Here is a 16824-nt window from a genome sequence, read left to right as displayed (position 1 = left end):
GAACAAAATCCTTTCAACAAAATTACCTTTAAAGGTAAAAATTTCAAAGTGATTCTAAGCGGGGTGTCTGGGTGGTTCAGTGGTTTAAGCCTCTGCCTTGGGCTCAGGTCCTGGTCTCAAGGTCCTGAGATTGAGCCCCACATCAGGCTCTTTGCTCAGCGGGGAGCCTGCTTCCCTCTCTCTCTCTGCCTGCCTTTCTGCCTACTTGTGATCTCTCTCTCTCTCTCTCTCTCTGTCAAATAAATAAATAAAATCTTTAACAAAACAAAACAAAGTGATTCTAATCAAGGTATAATACAATTATTTTTTAGAACTTCACAAAATGATACTAAAATTCATCTGGAAAAATAAATATGTAAAAGTAGCCAGGAAAACATTGAAATTATGGGTATAAGTTCTATCAGTTTACTAAAATACATTATGAAGCTATCAACACAAACATTATATTACTAGGACAAGAATAGGCAATGAGTAGAAAAGAATAGGGACTCTACTATATGATAAAGTTGGCATTTCAAACAGGTATAGGAGAGAGAGATTATTATTAATATCTGGGTTACTGTTCTCCATATTATTATTAATTATTATTATATTCAAATGGTGGTTAGCCCTTTGGAAAAAAGAAAAGCTGGTTCTATTTCCTATTTCTTATGCTAAAATAAATAGTATATAGATCAATTCTATAAAAATAGACCATTAAAGTGTGAAAATATAGTGATCTTTTTTTTTTTTTTTTTAAAGCCAGGGAAGACCTCTTCAAGCATGATGGAAAAATGTGAAATCATAAAAGCAAACAATGGTTAGGGCACCTGACTGGCTTGGTTGGTACAGCATGTGACTCATGATCTCAGGGTCATGAGTTGGAGTCCACGTTAGGTGTAGAGTTTCCTTAAAACACACATACACACACACACACATGCACACACACACATACACACACACAAGAAAAGAAAACGATGATAAATCTGACAATATAAAAATTAAGAACTTTTTATTACAGAAACAAGTACTATAAACAAATACAAAAACAGAAAAAATACTCAGCATATGATCGCAAAGCACTGATTTCCTTAACATATCAAGATATTATAAGCCAACAAGAAAAGACAAATAACCCAACGGCAATATGAGCAAAGGATATGAAGTCAGTTCATGGATGAAGAAATGTCAGTGGATAATGAAAAAAATGAATGAGATTCCGTTTTATTGATAAGATTGGCAAATAGTAAAGTTTGCCAATACCAAGAGTGGGCTAAAGCGTAAGCAGGAGGCATTCTCCAGCATGGGTAGTGCGTGTTCGTGCTATCTGCTGCTGCACAGCAGGCCATGCAAAGTTTAATGGTGTAAAATAACCATTTTATCCTAGATTTTGTGAATCTGGAATTTGGAAAGGGCACAATGGGGATGGATCTTCTCTGCTTCCCAGTGTCCATAATTGGTGTGACCCCAAGGCTGGGGTGGCTGGAGAGGCTGTGGATAGGCACAGTGGGGCTGGAGAACCCACTCTCTTCTTTACTCACTTCCTGACACTGGACTAAGATGGTATAAGGTGGGCTCATCTGGGACTGTCAGTTGGAGCATCTCTAGGGGGCCTCTTGATTATGGTGGTCTTAGGGTAGCTGTGACTTCTTACATGGCAGCTGAGGGTTCCAAGGGCAAGTGTATGCAGAGAATAAGCTAGAAGCTGCATGGCTTTTTCTTTTTTCTTTTCTTTTTTTTTTTTTAAGATTTTCTTTATTTGGTTGACAGAGACACAGTGAGAGAGGGAACACAAGCAGGGGGAGTGGGAGAGGGAGATGGAAGCCTCCCAACATGCAGGGAGCTTGATGGAGGGGGGCTGGATCCCAGGACCCCAGAATCATGACCTGAGCTGAAGGCAGACTCTTAACCCACTGAGCCACCCAGGTGCCCCGTGCATGGCTTTTTCTGAGCAAGTCACATAGCATCACCTATGTAATCACATAGCATCTCTACTGACTAAGTCACAAGTTTGTCCAGATTCAAAGGGAGCAGACAGAGACCCCCCACTTCTCCATGACAGGAGTATCAAAGAATTTGTCCCATGTTCTAAAACCACTGCAGTGGAAGAATAAGTTCTGGCAGAATCTTTGGAGGGTGATTTTGCAATATTTACCAAGATGGCTAGCAACCACCTCTTAAGCCAGAAGTGTCCTGCGTGGACAGTCCCTTGGTTATTGTTCTCTACCTTCCCCCTGCCCTCACCCCCCGTCTCTCCTTAACCTTCTCTCTACCTGGTTTCTTCCACCACCATTGCTATCCCTTCCCCTCCCAGATCTAGAACCTTCTCTGCAAAATAATTAGGCCCTCATCTCTAGAATCCTTCTTGGATTCTATAAATTTTACAATCTCATGGGTCTACTTCCTGCCACTTGCTTCCTATGCAAGTCCGGATCTGCTGGTTCCGTTGAAGGGCGGCAGCTGGGAGTGCTGGCCCCATGGTGGCCAGGCTCCAGAAGGAGTAGGGCTCCATTCTGCTGAAACGAAATACAGCTCAAAACCCCAAGATTTTATTTCCTACTTACTCTAAGGGAGATCCATATTCTTCCTGTTGACTTAACTTGGGATGTTCATCTTCTAATTCTACTGCTCCTACTGTATTATGTGCTGTGTTTGTTAGTTACCCATGGCTGCATAATGGATTATTCCAAAACTTAGTGGCTTAGAGCAATGCCATTTATCACCTCATACTTTCGGTACATCAGGGGTCTGGGCATGACTTAGCTGGGTCCTCTGGCTCTGGATGTCTCACGATGTTGACATCATTTCAAGGCTCCCCTAGGAAGGACCTCCCACTCCCTCTTGTGATTGTCGCAGGATTCAGTGCCTCAAGGGCTCTTAACTAAGGCCTCCTGTCCTTACTAGCTCTCTTTGTTCCTAACTGCAGTGTTCCTTCATGGAGTACCTCCCAATATGGCGCCGGCAGGATGGAACTCAGTCTTTTGTAAGCTAATCATGGAAGTGACATCACCTCACGTTTCCATATTCTGTACCTTAGTAGTGAGGCCTTCACTAGGCCTCGCCCTCAGTCAGGGAGAGGGGATTACACAGAATACGAGTATTAGGAGTCACCCCCAGGGCTGCCCACAAGAGCTAGGGGCAAATGCCCTCTTCCCTGACTTGGGTTTTAGTTAAGCTTCTCATGTTACTGATAGGGCACATGCTCGCATCCAGAGATTTGTGATGCTCGGACCCAGAAAGGAGGGTCTTGGCCGTGTGGTGATCTGTTTCCCGGAGAGGGGTTGGTGATTATGGAGTAAGAAGTTTCCCTCCACTGTGACGCATGATCACTTTAGCATATGAGATTTACTCACACTTTTGTATAAGCTTAGAAAAATTTTTTTCTTCTTTTTTTATTTTTTAAGATTTTATTTATTTATTTGACAGACAGAGATCACAAGCAGGTAGAGAGGCAGGCAGAGAGAGAGGAAGGGAAGCAGGTTCCCCGCTGAGCAGAGAGCCCGATGCGGGGCTCAATCCCAGGACCCCGGGATCATGACCTGAGCTGAAGGCAGAGGCTTTAACCCACTGAACCACCTAGTCGCCCCTAAGCTTAGAACATTTTCTAAAAAGATTTTACTTATTTACTTGAGAGAGAGAGAGAGAGAGTGTGTGCACGAGCAGGGGAAGGGGCAGAGAGAGAGACAGAAAAAAACAGACTTCCCACTGAGCACAGAGCCCGATGAGGGGCTCGGTCCCTGACATGGTGACCTGAGCTGAAGTCAGACGCTTAACTGACTGAGCCACCCAGGTGTCCCTAAGCTTAGAACATTTCTGAGGATTGGGAACCCCTGGAAAATTGATCTCTGAGAAGTGGGACCAGGAATGCGGGGAAGGGTCCCTTATATGCTTTACCTGATACCTTTCTGACTACTTATTTAATTCTCCATGTACATACACTTACTGTAATTTTTTAAAAAGCAGCTAAAATTAACAAAGGGAAAAGTTAAGAACAGGGTAGCCCCTTAATTCAGAATGATTTCTAGATAACATGCGATAAAAAGGGGATCTCATTAATCACACATTTTTATAGACTGAAAGGGAGGCACAAAGGAAAAAAAAAGACAAGTGCACACGTCAATTTTTCAGGAGTTGATTGTCTGGGAAGCAGGTTTTGCAAAGAAGGTATCCCTGGCTTTGCAGGCAAAGGAATTTAACAAGTGCTTTCAAAGAGATTAAGTACAGAGCACAGAATGCTCTGGAGAGAGTAGGAAGCTGGGGAGAGGGGTGGGTTCTCTAGACTCTCCCAGCTGGAGCCCCCGGCCTGCCCTCTTCTCTCTCCTGTATTAACTCTCTCCCCAGGCCTACAGACCCTCTGAGATGGCCTCCGGGAAAAGTCACCTTGCCTCAAACATGTTGGCAATATTGAGATAATGAAACAGCATCCGACACACAAGGGTGGTGCGGGGCAGAGAGCTACACAACAGGAACCTTAACCCAGGCCCTGAAAGATGAAAGAAACGCTAGAGCAACATGAAAATCTGTGCGTCTTCCAAAGAGAAGGACGGGGTAAATGTCACTTTTCTAATTTTCTGATTCCGCGGGTTTTCTGGTTTTCGTTGAGAGGCAGAGCAGAGCGCCTTGCTTGCCACTCAGCCCAGAACCTGGCCTAGCACAAAACAAAGGGTCCCAAACTTGGGGCGCCTGGCTGGCTCAGTGGGCTGAGTCTGCCTTGGGCTCAGGTGATGATTCTGAGGTCCTGGGATCCAGCTCTGCCTTGCACACCCCGCGCAGCCAGGGTTTGCTTCTCCCTCTCCCCTTCCCCACCCCGCTTGTGCTTTCTCTCTCTCTTTCTCTCTCTCAAAATCTTAAAAGAGAGAGAGAGAGAGAGAGAGATAGGGACCCAACCTTACTAAACCAGAATCTGCATCTTAACAGGATCCCCAGGTGATTCACGTATGCTTTCAGGATTAAAACAATTGTTCTCCAAACTGGCTTCCCATTGGAATCACCTCCAGAGCTTGAAGAAGACTGAGGCCTGGGTCCCAGCCCCATAGATTCTGATGTACTCGGCTGAGGTGAAGTCTGGCCAGTGAGTTTTGCTCTGCTTTTTTTTTGTTTTTGTTTGTTTGTTTTTTGAATCTTCGGTGATTCTAGGACTCGGAACCATTATGCCCGTCCAGCGGTTCCAACACACCTGCTAAAGGAGCACAAATTCTCAAGCCCCACCCCCGACCTACAGAATCCGAAACTCTGCGGATGGGGCCGGACCAGCTAGTCCCGCCGGCCATTCTGATGCGGACTGACCGTTCGAGAACCTGATAAGGTAGGGGTGGGTGACAGGCCAGTACCTCATACTAAATATTTGCCTCTTTGCTCCTTTCTAGAAACTACTCGCACCTGCCGCTCGCAGGTACCCTCTGTGCGTCTAAGCGCCCTGTTGTGTCCGCCCACACCGCCCCAAGGGGCCCCTTGCTCTGCTCCTGTCCCTTGAAACCCATCCACCTGGTTCGAGGCCTGGGAACCCCTTTAAGGCGCACAGTGACCAGGGTTCCGGAGCCAGCGGCCTCCAGAGGCGGGAAGCTCACGGCTTCGGGATCTAACACGGGGTTCCCCGGGGTTCTAAGCTGCTGCCACCCGCCCTTTCTCCTCCACCAGTGGGAAGTCTACAGCCTGGAGGGGGAAAGGCGACACCGAGGGCCCGGGAAGGGGGGATGGAGACCGTAAAGCAGGAACTCCCAGTCGGAGGGTGGGGACGGTGACTGCGTTTCCCCCCCGCCGTAGGTCCCAGCCGCCTCGGTGCTCAATCTCGCTCCCTCCCCCGTTGAATTTCGCAAACCAGCTCCCAGCCTTTTCCCTTCCCCGCCGGGGCTTTGCTCCTGACGTGGCGGTGGGGCACCTAGGGGTGGGTACTGTCCTGGGAATCGCCAGGGTGCAAGACACCCGGTGGTGGCGGGGGGAGGTGGCAACCGCCCCTGCAGGATTAAGTCTCTCGCAGCCCAGGGTGGTGCCGGAAGCCCGTTCGTGCGGCTTGGGAGAGGAGGTGCTCGCGGATCTCTGCAAAACGCCGCTTCCCGCGCGACCACGTAAAGTCCTAGGTGGACACACGAGCACCAGCTTGCATGACCTCAGCCAGCGAGTTGCGGAGTCCGCGCAGCCGCCCGGCTCCCCGCTGCTCCCGGTTTTAGCCGGTGCGCTCAGTCTTCCGCTCTCCTGAGATCGCTTTCACCGTCCGCAGCAGGATTGGCGAATCCCCGGTGGCGCAGCGCAGTCCCCAGCCCTTCCTGAGCTCTGTTCCTTGGCGCCGCGCTGAGACCCGGGTTCTGGCTTTAGGCCCAAGTAAGGCACAGACCCAAGGTGGGCTCGCGGGGTCCGGGAGGGCCGCTCCGGGCCGGCGCCCCCCACCCCCCACGGTGCACCTGCCCCCAGGGCGGAGCGGGGCGGGGCGCGCTGGCGCGCAGGTTGCCGGCCCGGACGCTGGAGGGGGCTGTGGCTCTCTGGCTGTCCCCGCGGCTCGGGCGGCGCGGCGCCCCAGCTCCCCCCCGCCGAGGGGCCGGCCCAGGCCCGGGGAGGGGCGCGATCGCCTTCACTTCCCGCTCGCCGGCCTTGGAGGCGGCGGGTCCCGCGCGGGCGCAGGGGTGCGGGCGCTCGGCTGGGGCGCGGGGCGGGGACGCGGCCGCCGCCCGCTTTGCGCCGCTCCTCCCAGCGCGAGTGGCTCTCGGCCCGGCGTCGAGGCGGCCATGGCGACCCTGAGCCCGCTCCCCACCCACCCTGCCTGCTCCGCCCTCCCCTCCGCCCCGCGCCACCTTTGATGGCTCGGACCTCGGCCGGTCACCCCCTGCCCCGCTTGCGCTCCGGCGCCGCCGCCGCCGCCGCTGCCCGCGGGTATTAATAGCCGAGCGCCCCCGCTGCACGCGCAGCCCGGAGCCGCCGCACCCTCGGCAGTCGGGGCTCGGAGCTGCTAGCCCGGAGGCCGGGAGTGGGAGCCGGAGCCGCCGGCGCCGTGGAGGTAGGAGGCGCGGGGCGAACAATGACCGCGGCCGGGCGGGAGGGCGGCAACTTGTGCGAGTCGGGGCGCCGGGAGCCGACCCGCCGGGGGGGAGGGGCGCGGGTGGAGGTGGGTGCGTGCCGGCGGGGTCCTGCCGGGAGGAGGCGGGCGGCGGGTGGGATCGGGCTCCCGCCCGCCGGCCCCGGGCAGCCCCGGCAACAATAGCAGGAGCTCGGGGGCCTCCGGGCGGCGGGCCACCCTTTGCACTCTTCTCACTCGGGGCAGCGGGGCGCCGCGCGCGGCCCCCTTCGCCTCCCCCACCCCGCGGCGCCCTTCCCCCGCTTCCTCCCATCCCACCCGGCACAGTGACAGCGCCGGACGCCGCTTCCGGACCTCCGGCGGAATCTTGGCCCCAGAGGCGGATCTCGGGGCTGGGGAGGTGGCCACTGGCTTGGGTGCCACGGCACTGCTGGATGCTAGGCGCTCGCCCACGCGCGGCGCGAACACCCTGGTAGGTGACAAAGAGGAACACACCCTCTGCCTAAGTTAGATTTTTGTCTCTCTTTATCGTCTGTCTTTATGGAGAGCAGTTTTTTTTTTGTTTTTTTTTTTTTTTTCTTTCTTTCAAGCAAGGGACACAGATTTTTGTGGTGAGCATTTCAAAACAACAACTTCTGATTGTGGTTTTACGATTTAAGTTCCGGAAACTTCAGCTGTGTGATCTGGCCAGACCCTTGAGTGAGTGAGTGTGTTGTGCGTGCGTGCGCGCGCGCGTGTTTGTGTGTGTGTGTGTGTTTGGGGAGGGGGGTGTGAGTTCCCGTCATCACTCTGGATTTGGTTTGTCGTTTTCATTGGGGCCGGGCAGCTGCTGGGATCGTTGCAGGACCCCAGAAAGGAGGAAGGTGGGCTCAGGAAGGAACGAGGACCCTGAGATCAGATCAGCTTCCGGAGAGGTTGGAGAGCATTTGAGCGGTCTGAGCCTGTCGGTGGGCCTTCTGGAGTACCATGGTGGCCTCTGGCTGTTTCAGTTTATTAATGCTATTAATGCCTTTCTTGTCAGTTTCCCAAGGTTCACTTGCTCTGCTAGCCCGCCCCCGTTCTCCCGCTGCGCCCATGCCTTGACTTTTGTGGACCCCTGTCACCCCACCCGGCAGGCCGGGCAGTCTTCGGAAAGCCAAACCCCTTAGGTTCTGTTTAATGTGTTTTGCACGTGGTGACTTGCCAAGCCCATTTCCTAAGGACCTTCAGCATTGTCTTGATTTTCTTATTGAATCTAAAAGGGAGAGGAGGGAGACAGGGCCTTTTTGGTGCAGAGATCTTTGAGGGAGTTGCCTTAAAAATTGCCCTCATGGTTCTGATGCGGTGGGGCCTCCTGCTGTCTCCTGTCTTTGGCTTTTTTCCCTCATTGCACAGCTTGGGGCTTTACCTTTAGCCTTTGCAAAGGGTTGGTCTTCTGGTATGACAGTTCCCGACGCCACCTTTCCTATGTGGGTTCAACATCCACATGGCTCACTTTATATTCGGGTAGCATCGTTCTGCAGCAAGGCACCAATATTGGAGTTTCTCCAAGCACAACAAAACGTTTGTGTTTTTAGAATGTCTGGCTAATAGATCTGCCTCTGGGTAAAATAAATGGGTACTGTTGGCCAGTGGCTGGCTCACTGGGCAGAGCTTTGGTGGACATACTGAGTTAATGCCTCCCTAGCCCAAGCCTTCCCAGAATCTCTTGTTTCTTGTATGTGGGCAGGAAACTTGAAATAGTTGAAGTTGATGTCGTGGTGCCACATAGGGTCACGGATTCTGCAGCGTGCCCCTTGTGAGTTGGTGCGTGGTCATTCATTTAGGGAGTCTGTCCCTATGGAAATCCTGGAGTTAGGTTTATAATGCCCCTTTTCACATAGATGGTATCTTCCTGGAATTTGTAGGGTGATTGGATTCCTTGGGTCATAGGAGAACACTAGTGCTACTGTAGTCAAATTTACCCAAATGAAATTAAAAAAAAAAAAAAATCCTAGACATTTTTTTTTTGGTACATTGCATTTATTTTATAATTATTTTGAGCCTGAAAGGAACCTGGGTGGATGTTTGTGTTTTGTATTTGATTAAAGAAACTGTCCAAGGGAAGTTAAGAATTAACTAGTTTCGAAAGGGTTAGTTTTTTTAAAAGTGGAATTCACCCTCTCTAACTCACCAAGCATAGCAGAGTTTAATTCATTTGGAAAATGATTCAAATTTTTATGAGGGTGCTTTGCCATACCATCACAAGCTTTTTCCATCCTAGTAGAGGTTAGAGACCAGTGAAGAAAAGGCAAGTGCCCAGGCTTTGCGTGCTGGACAGTCTATAGGAAAGGTGACATTGTGACTTTCCCAGAGGATGGGACAAGTTGTGTGGATGTGTAGGTCCTAGGCCAGTGATCTGGTAGCACAGAGAACCAGGCATTGGAAACCAGCCCTTTGCAACTGGCCTTGCTTATCGCAGAGAACTGCATCGTGTTTTCCAGACGTGCGCTTTCCCCAGTAACAAAAGATGTTCCAGAAAAGAGAGGGCCCCCCTAATCCCCAAATAGAGTGGCTGGCTCGAGTCATTGCCACTGAGGGGTGCACGGTTGTTTCAGGTGTTGGGTGCCATTGCCTGGGAGGGGAAGGGCCAGGCTTTTGGGGTTCCTGTGGCTGACCTTGTCCTGTTGTGGGGTGCCTTCGACTGAAAGGCAGGCTCTCGAAGCCTGGCCACTAAATGGAAAGCAGTAGGTCAACCTCTTTTTCTGGCTTTTTAATGGGTAGGGTTTCTGCTGCAGGGTCCGTCTCCAGGTTAACCTGCTAACCACTTGCACATGTCCAGAAAGATCAGAGCCTGACGGTTTCCATTCAAATGACTTGAAATGCCGATTTCACCAGGCTTTTTATGCCAGATGCTGCCTTTGTTTTTAATCAAGAAGCCCCCCAAAAGATGTTTATTTTTAAGTGGAGAAACTGACTTTTTTAGGCTGCCCTTGTCCTAGTTTAAGGCAGTTAAAAAAGAATGTGTTGCCGAGTGGGTACTCTAAGCAGAAGTGGCCACTTGATAGATAGGAAATATGGTGCTCTCGGCTTTTGGTATTTGTGAAATAAGCCGGGGAGCATCCGGTACAATGTGACTGAAACAGAGTGGCTGAGAACCCGGCTCACGGTGGCAGTGTTCTTATTTTTAATGGGGGATGGAAAGACTAGACACACGGTAAGATTGGCAAATAAATGAGGTGGGAATTCATCGTTTGCACTGAATTAATTTCTTGTGTTGAAATTGTCATATTTGTGCATACATTTTCAAACAAAGGAGCCACGGGCCAAACTGGATTGCTTTTAACTCTATTATGACAGTATTTCTTAGCACAAGAGTAACGTTGTGCTGCACACAGACTTTGGCTTCCCGTCAAGGTACCTTGTAAAAAGAAAACTTACAAATCCAGGATCACGGTGAGTTTCATTTTTTGGTTCTCATCCTGTTAACTCAGGATCTAGTATATGCCTGGCCCATGGCACTCCCTTGGGAAATACTTGCAGTGATTAAGTAAATCTCGTTTTCAGTGTCCTTCCCAGTTAGTGTTTAAAGTCTTTTAAGGTTGCTGTTCTGGGAATTTGAAAATTTGACATTTGATTTTGTTTCTGTTTTGCTCTAATATTACAATTTAAATTAACCTTTAGGGGCGCACGGGTGGCTCAGTCGGTTAAGCATCTGCATTCGGCTCAGGTCATGATCCCAGGGTCCTGAGATTGAGCCCCACGTTGGGCTCCCTGTTCGGTGGGGAGTCTGCTTCTCTCTCTCTCTCTGCCCCTCCCCTGTGCTTGTGCTCTCTCTCACTCTCTCTCAAATAAGTAAAATCTTTAAAAAAAAACTTAACCTTTAATACTGGGTGACACTGTAAAAAGATACAGTGGTATTAAAAAGCAAAAACTTAAACCTAAAAACACGAGGAAGAAAGCAGAACTTGTCTGAGAAGCTAGCTTCTGGGAGAATTTTCCTTCTTCCTGGCATATATTTTCTAGGAGTTTTATTAGTGAGCGTCCGTTGGTGGTAACCTCCGTGTTTGTATGCCTTTAAATATTCTTGTTCTGGAATGATGCCTGGGGTGTGCAATTCTGGATTGCTTTTGTATTAATCAACTGTCTCCTGGTTCCATTGTTGTTGCTACAAGGTCAGCTGTCAGGCTGATTATTTTTTGTGAGTAGTCTGTCTTTTCTCTCTGGCTTTTTTTAATTTTAATTTTTTTTTTTAAATAAGTAGTCTCCATGCCCAGCGTGGAGCCCAATGTGGGGCTTGAACTCAGGTCCCTGAGATCAAGACCTGAGCTGAGGTCAGGATTCAGATGCTTAACCGACCGAGCCACCCAGGCACCTCTCCCAGTGGCTTCTTTTAGGGTTCTTTGGAGTTCTGCGGTTTCACTCTGTTGAGGTAAGATTTCTTTCCTTCTTGACTTTGATTCTCCTATCCTCTCCTCCTCTTTCTCCCCCCCCACCCAACTCCTCCCTCCCATCCTCTTTCTCTCACCCAGTAGCATTTCAGGGTCTGGGCATGGCACCATGTGTCTACTCCTTCCCCTTGGGCCACTCTGGTCCTTTGGTTTGGGCTGTCGTGCATGAAGCTGTGTGAACAGTTGTGAGCAAGTCTTCATGTGGAGATCTGTTTTTAATTTTGTCGCTGGGTCCTAAAATAAGTACATGCTTAACTTTCTCAGAAGCTACGGTCCCAAGTGTTGTACTGTTTTACATTCCCCAGTGACATCTGAGCATTCCAGTGACTGTAATCCCCAGTAACACTGGAAATTGTCAATCTTTGTCCTTTTACCGTTCTGGTGGATATGTCCTGGGGACTTATTGTGGTTTGTCTATTTCCCTGATGGCTAATGGTCGCTTTTCATGTGCTTATTGACCATTTGTGTATTAAATCTTTTGTGTTTTCAGTTGTTTTTTTTGTCTGATCATTTTACGTGGCTTTTGAGTATAAACTGCACATCCTCAATGTCATCCTTTTTTATAGCCTGGAGAGTCTTTATGCTGGATGCAAGTTCTTTGTTAGTTCTGTGTCCTGTGAATATTCTCATCAGTCTGTCTTTTGACCTTTTACTTTTTTTTTTAAAGATTTTTATTTATTCATGGACAGAGAGAGATCACAAGTAGGCAGAGCAGCAGGCAGCGAGAGGTGGAGGAGGAAGCAGGCTCCCCGCTGAGCAGAGAGCCTGACGTGGGACTTGATCCCAGGACCCTGAGATCATGACCTGAGCCGAAGGCAGAGGCCCAACCCTCTGAGCCACCCAGGCGCCCCTGACCTTTTAATTTTTTGATGGTATCTTTTGAAAAGCAAAAGTCATTAGGAAAACATTGTATGTGATCTAATTATTAAACTTATTGAAGGTCAGGGAATTTATTCAACTTCCGAAAAATAACATGTTTTTGTGTGTGATGCTTAGTCTGGTCTTGCTCGTTTCATGAGGTGGCCTCCATTTACTTGGAACAGTTTTGTTCTTAACTAAAACCGGTTGAAGAGACTTAAACTTGAAAGAGAAAATACCGGTTCATTTTGAAAATCTGAGGAAAAAAGTGTTTAAGATTATGATCAAATTAATAGATTTCTGAAATTGAGAATTGTCGTATTTGTTTTTTAGTGCACAGGATTATGGGAAACATTTTTGAAATCAATCCAAAAATGGAACCTTGAGTAAAAGCAAGATGTAATATTTTACCTTCTATTTCTTTTTATTTTTGTATTCATTTCTTAAGTTTTATATATTTGAGAGAGAGCACGAGTGCTCACGTGCAAATAGGCGCACATTCACGTGCTGGGAAGGGACAGAGGGAAGGAAGAAGGAGAGAGAATCTTCAGTACGCTTACTGCTGAGAGCGGAGCCCCACGTGGGACTCTCTCCCACCACCCTGAGATCATGACCTGAGCCAAAACCAAGAGTGGGACACCCCACCAACTAAGCCACCTGGCCGCCCCACGATGCAACATTTTAAAAAGAGACCAGAATGGCATATGTAGGTAGTTATGAAAGGTTTTAGTTCCTCTCTTTTGTCAGGAGTTATATCTTGTTTTCTCCTCATTTTCTGAACCAGATAACAAGCATTGTTCAGTCAGAAAGTATATTTTCCCAACGGTCGTTTCTCCTGCCCAGAGAAGGTAAATAAATATTGGTTGATCTGAATTAAAATGGGTGTATTGAACATGCCGTGACATGCAAGAATATGGGAGGTAGAGGTTGGTAGCAGAGGTGGCAAGAGTTGGGAGCATAAGCACTGGGACCACACAGATCTGCCCATCCATGTTTGTGATGTTGGGCAAGTTATTGGTGCTCTTTCCCAAAAAATCTGAAGAGCACCTTTAAGAGTACATTTATTTTGACATTGTAGAATGTCTGGCTAGTAATTTGAGCCATCACACATTCAGTTGTGTCAAGGAATAGTAAGGGGCTCCCAGTTTGGTGTCTCAGCTCACGGTATCATTCAGGACCCAGGCTGTTTCTGTCTTTTCACCCTGCCATCCCCAGCATGTTGCTTTTCGTACTTGGGCTTGTTGCCTACTGGGTAATTAGGCTGCCGCTGCCTAATTAGCTATTATGACTAATGGTTGTTGCAGCTTCGTGCTCTCACACATCTGGTATTGTCAGGTCAGTAATGACACTGGCTTCTTTGATCATCAAGCCAGATCCTTCCCAGAAGTCTCCAGCATCTAGGAGGTCTGTGAAGGGGGTTCTAGGGAATGATTCTGTGCTCTTAAAAAGAGACCCAAGGACTAGACTGAATGTGATGCCCGGAGCCACAGCAGCCATGTTGTGATCAGCCATTGGAAGAAGGCAAGAGGATGATGGAGCTGGCAGATGACTTGTGGGTGTCACTGAGTCTGTGACCTTCCTGTACCTGGAGCTTAGTATTCTAAAGAAGAGTAAATTTTGTATATTAAATAATACAAACCTGGACTTTGTGCGCTAAATAATAATTTTACTTACTTTCTAATTCTGTTACTGCCCTCCAAAGCATCTTGGATGATACATTAATTGGAAGACTCTATCTTTCTTCCATTTACCATTGTCTCTGAGAAAACATGTTTCTCCCTGTTAATTATGTGGAAAGTGATTTCATGGTCCTATCAGATCTCTGTGAGAGGTGAACTGTTTCTAAGGGCTTAGGTATTTGATATTGAGTGTAAATGTTGCAACTAAATCAACATGGATTTTACCTTCTCAAGGTGGTCTTTTAGGAGATATCCTAATTCAGTTCTCTTTGGAATTGATCATTTGGCAGTTTGGATTACAGGAAATACTTGAGCATGATATTTTGTTTCTTTAAGAAAAAATCATGGCGGTACCTGCCATTTTTGTCTTCCTAGAATGACGTTTACCTGCACATTTAATATTGCTTAGGAGACTTTTGAGGACATTATTATTAACATCATCCTTCATAATCCTGTTAGAACTTGTGGTTCTCTGGCATCAAATCTTATTGGGAGCCAAGGTTATTAGCGGAGTGAGCGGCTTAAAAATGTCAGATTTGGGTAAGCCAGAGGTTTACCAAATTAAGAAATGAGACACAGATATTTGTGAGGAAAAGTTAAATGATTCCATAATAACCTTAATATTAAGCAAATACATTGAATGTCAAATAGCCAGGTGAATGAAATGCAGATTATGGAGTATTAATATTTTTGTCTATTTTCATTTAATTGATACAACTTTTAAAGAGAAATCTGATCATCTCCCCCCTACCCCCCTTTACCATGGTGGTGGCCAACTGGCTAGAGTAATTTGCATATTCACTTTTATTCTTACTCTAGTTTATAAGCCAACAGGTGTTTATGAACATCTGTTGAATGTACTAGTTACCGTTGGTGCCACAAAAATAAGGCTCAGTCCTTGCTCTCGGAGTATGGGATCCAGGGTGGATGGGAGAAGCGTCTGGTAATTATAATAAAAGGTGAAATATGACTGTAACTTTGCAAAAGCAATAGTAGTGGTGGAAATGTTCAGGATAGTAAGACAGTGGATTCTATTGGGAAGAAGTGGCATTTGAGCTGAGCTATAATTAAAGAAGTATGTTTTTATTTATTTTAAGGTTCACTTTGTAGTGTGTCACTTTTTTAAAATATCTGTTTATTTTAGAGAGAGAGAGAAAGCATGCATGCAAATGGGAGGAGAGGCAGAGGGAGAAAGAGAATCTTAAGAAAGAGAATCTTAATCTACCCCGCTGAGTGTAGAGCCTGATGTGGGGCTTGATCGCTCCCCCGTGATCATGACCAAGCTGAAGTCAAGAGTCAGAGGCTTACCTTACTGCGCCCTTTGTAGTGTGTCACTCTAACAGGATTAGGAAAGTATTCACGTATAAGACCGAGAGTCAAAAATCCCTTGTAATCCTGCCATTCAGAGATTATGAAAATTAAAAATTGGTTTATTTCCATTTGACTTTTGGCCATATTTGGTATATTTGAAGTATGTTTTTTAAACCTTTTAAAAATTAATTTAAATGTATTTATTTGTCAATGTGTGGAAGCACGAGCAGGGGGAGCAGCAGACAGAAAGAGAAGCAGGCTCCCCGCTGAGCAGGGAGCCCAATGCGGGACTCGATCCCAGGACCGTGGGATCACGACCCTAGCTGAAGGCAGACATTTAACTGACTGAGCCACCCAGGCATCCCTGTTTGAAGTATTTTAACTTATCTATGCCAACATCTGTTTTTCAGAAATTGAGAGAATAATGCATGCACATTCAGAAGCCACTTTTTTCCCCTTTTATATTGTCTGAGGGTTCTCCGTATTGTTTTCTTACTGTTCTGTGGTTCTACGTGCTGTATCATGGTCCTTTCTGGGTCATGTTTTTGCTTGTAGTATTTTGCGGCAATGACCTTGTGTGCATAAATCTATGGTAGAAGGGTCCCTAGGTCTCTTTTGTTGCAAGGGACAGGTGCCCGGCTTGAGACACGGGATGCTGAATAGGGTTGTGTCTTTGTTTTCAGGACCAACCTCAGGAAGGGCGAGGAGGATGGGTATCAGCATAGAAACCCAGATCCGGAGTCAACTCCGGGGGCTTTCTTCCCTCGTGTCTTGACTCTGGTGTTTGCTGGGCATTGCTTTCACTTTCTGGGTTACCCTGTCCCCTGGCATCTTGAGCAGGACAGTTTGGTGGTGGTGGAGGAGGAGGTGCAGGGCAGGGGAGGACGGGAAGGATAGCATCCATGGCTCTGCTTTAAAATCCGAGAGTCCTCGGATCATCCTTCGAGTGTGTTCCGTTCCCCTGGGAGGAGTGCTCAGCCTGCCCCCGACTCGGATGAAATGTGGGGTCACCTAGTGGAATGTGAACCTCCACCCTCACCTCCCAGAGGAGGACTCTTGTGTAGGCCACGTGAGGGACCACTTTTATTGGGGGGGGGGAGTTGTGTGTCTGCGGCAGAGGGACAGGGAGACATGAGATGAGGTCCAGACAGCATGAGCCTTTCCAGATGGCTAGGATTCATAGGCAAAATTAGGGAGGGGGGAAAAAAACCCTTTCTGGGGGACGGGGCCAGCAGGAAAGGGGATGGCAGAAATACAAAACAAGACTTCTGCCCTACTTCCAATCCCAGGGCTGTGCAAAACTCCGCCAAGTTCACCGTCACATAAATGTTGATGCCTGTGCTCCAAGAGCAGCGTCTCTAACCTAACGATCCCTTAGGAGGGGTATCATAAGTAGTTTGTCACTTGTTATGTATTATCCCCTTGAGGATGCTCCTAGTACTCGAATGCACCAGAGTAGGAAGAAGGGCTGGGGCTCCTTCAGGGCATGTGTGTGGTGTAACTGGCCTGACCCCGAGGTTGAGAGAGGCCCCGAGTAGAGCCAGGAGCCCTCCAGTAGGCTGGATGGGAGGTGTGCGTGCTG

The 16824-nt window shown here is 48.0% G+C and overlaps 1 protein-coding gene across 4 annotated transcripts in view; it reads left to right on the top strand.

Moving 5' to 3' along the window:
* Positions 1-5167: 5167 nt before the first annotated feature.
* FARP1 (FERM, ARH/RhoGEF and pleckstrin domain protein 1) overlaps positions 5168-16824 on the top strand; it is a 271268-nt gene continuing 259611 nt past the window's right edge. Inside the window, exon 1 of one of the 4 annotated variants that reach the window (XM_032864124.1) lies at positions 5168-5284. The gene's annotated coding sequence lies outside the window, so the exon portion shown is untranslated. Of the gene's footprint in view, positions 5285-5986; positions 6298-6584; positions 6968-16824 lie in introns of those variants that run through there. The other 3 variants (XM_032864126.1, XM_032864127.1, XM_032864123.1) reach the window with 3 other exon arrangements.

Source organism: Lontra canadensis, unplaced genomic scaffold, assembly GCF_010015895.1.
Source record: "Lontra canadensis isolate GAN:19392208 unplaced genomic scaffold, GSC_riverotter_1.0 scaffold26, whole genome shotgun sequence".
NCBI classification, from domain to species: Eukaryota; Metazoa; Chordata; class Mammalia; order Carnivora; family Mustelidae; genus Lontra; species Lontra canadensis.
Note: the sequence above shows the minus strand (reverse complement) of the source record. Positions and strands in the feature narration are given on the sequence as shown.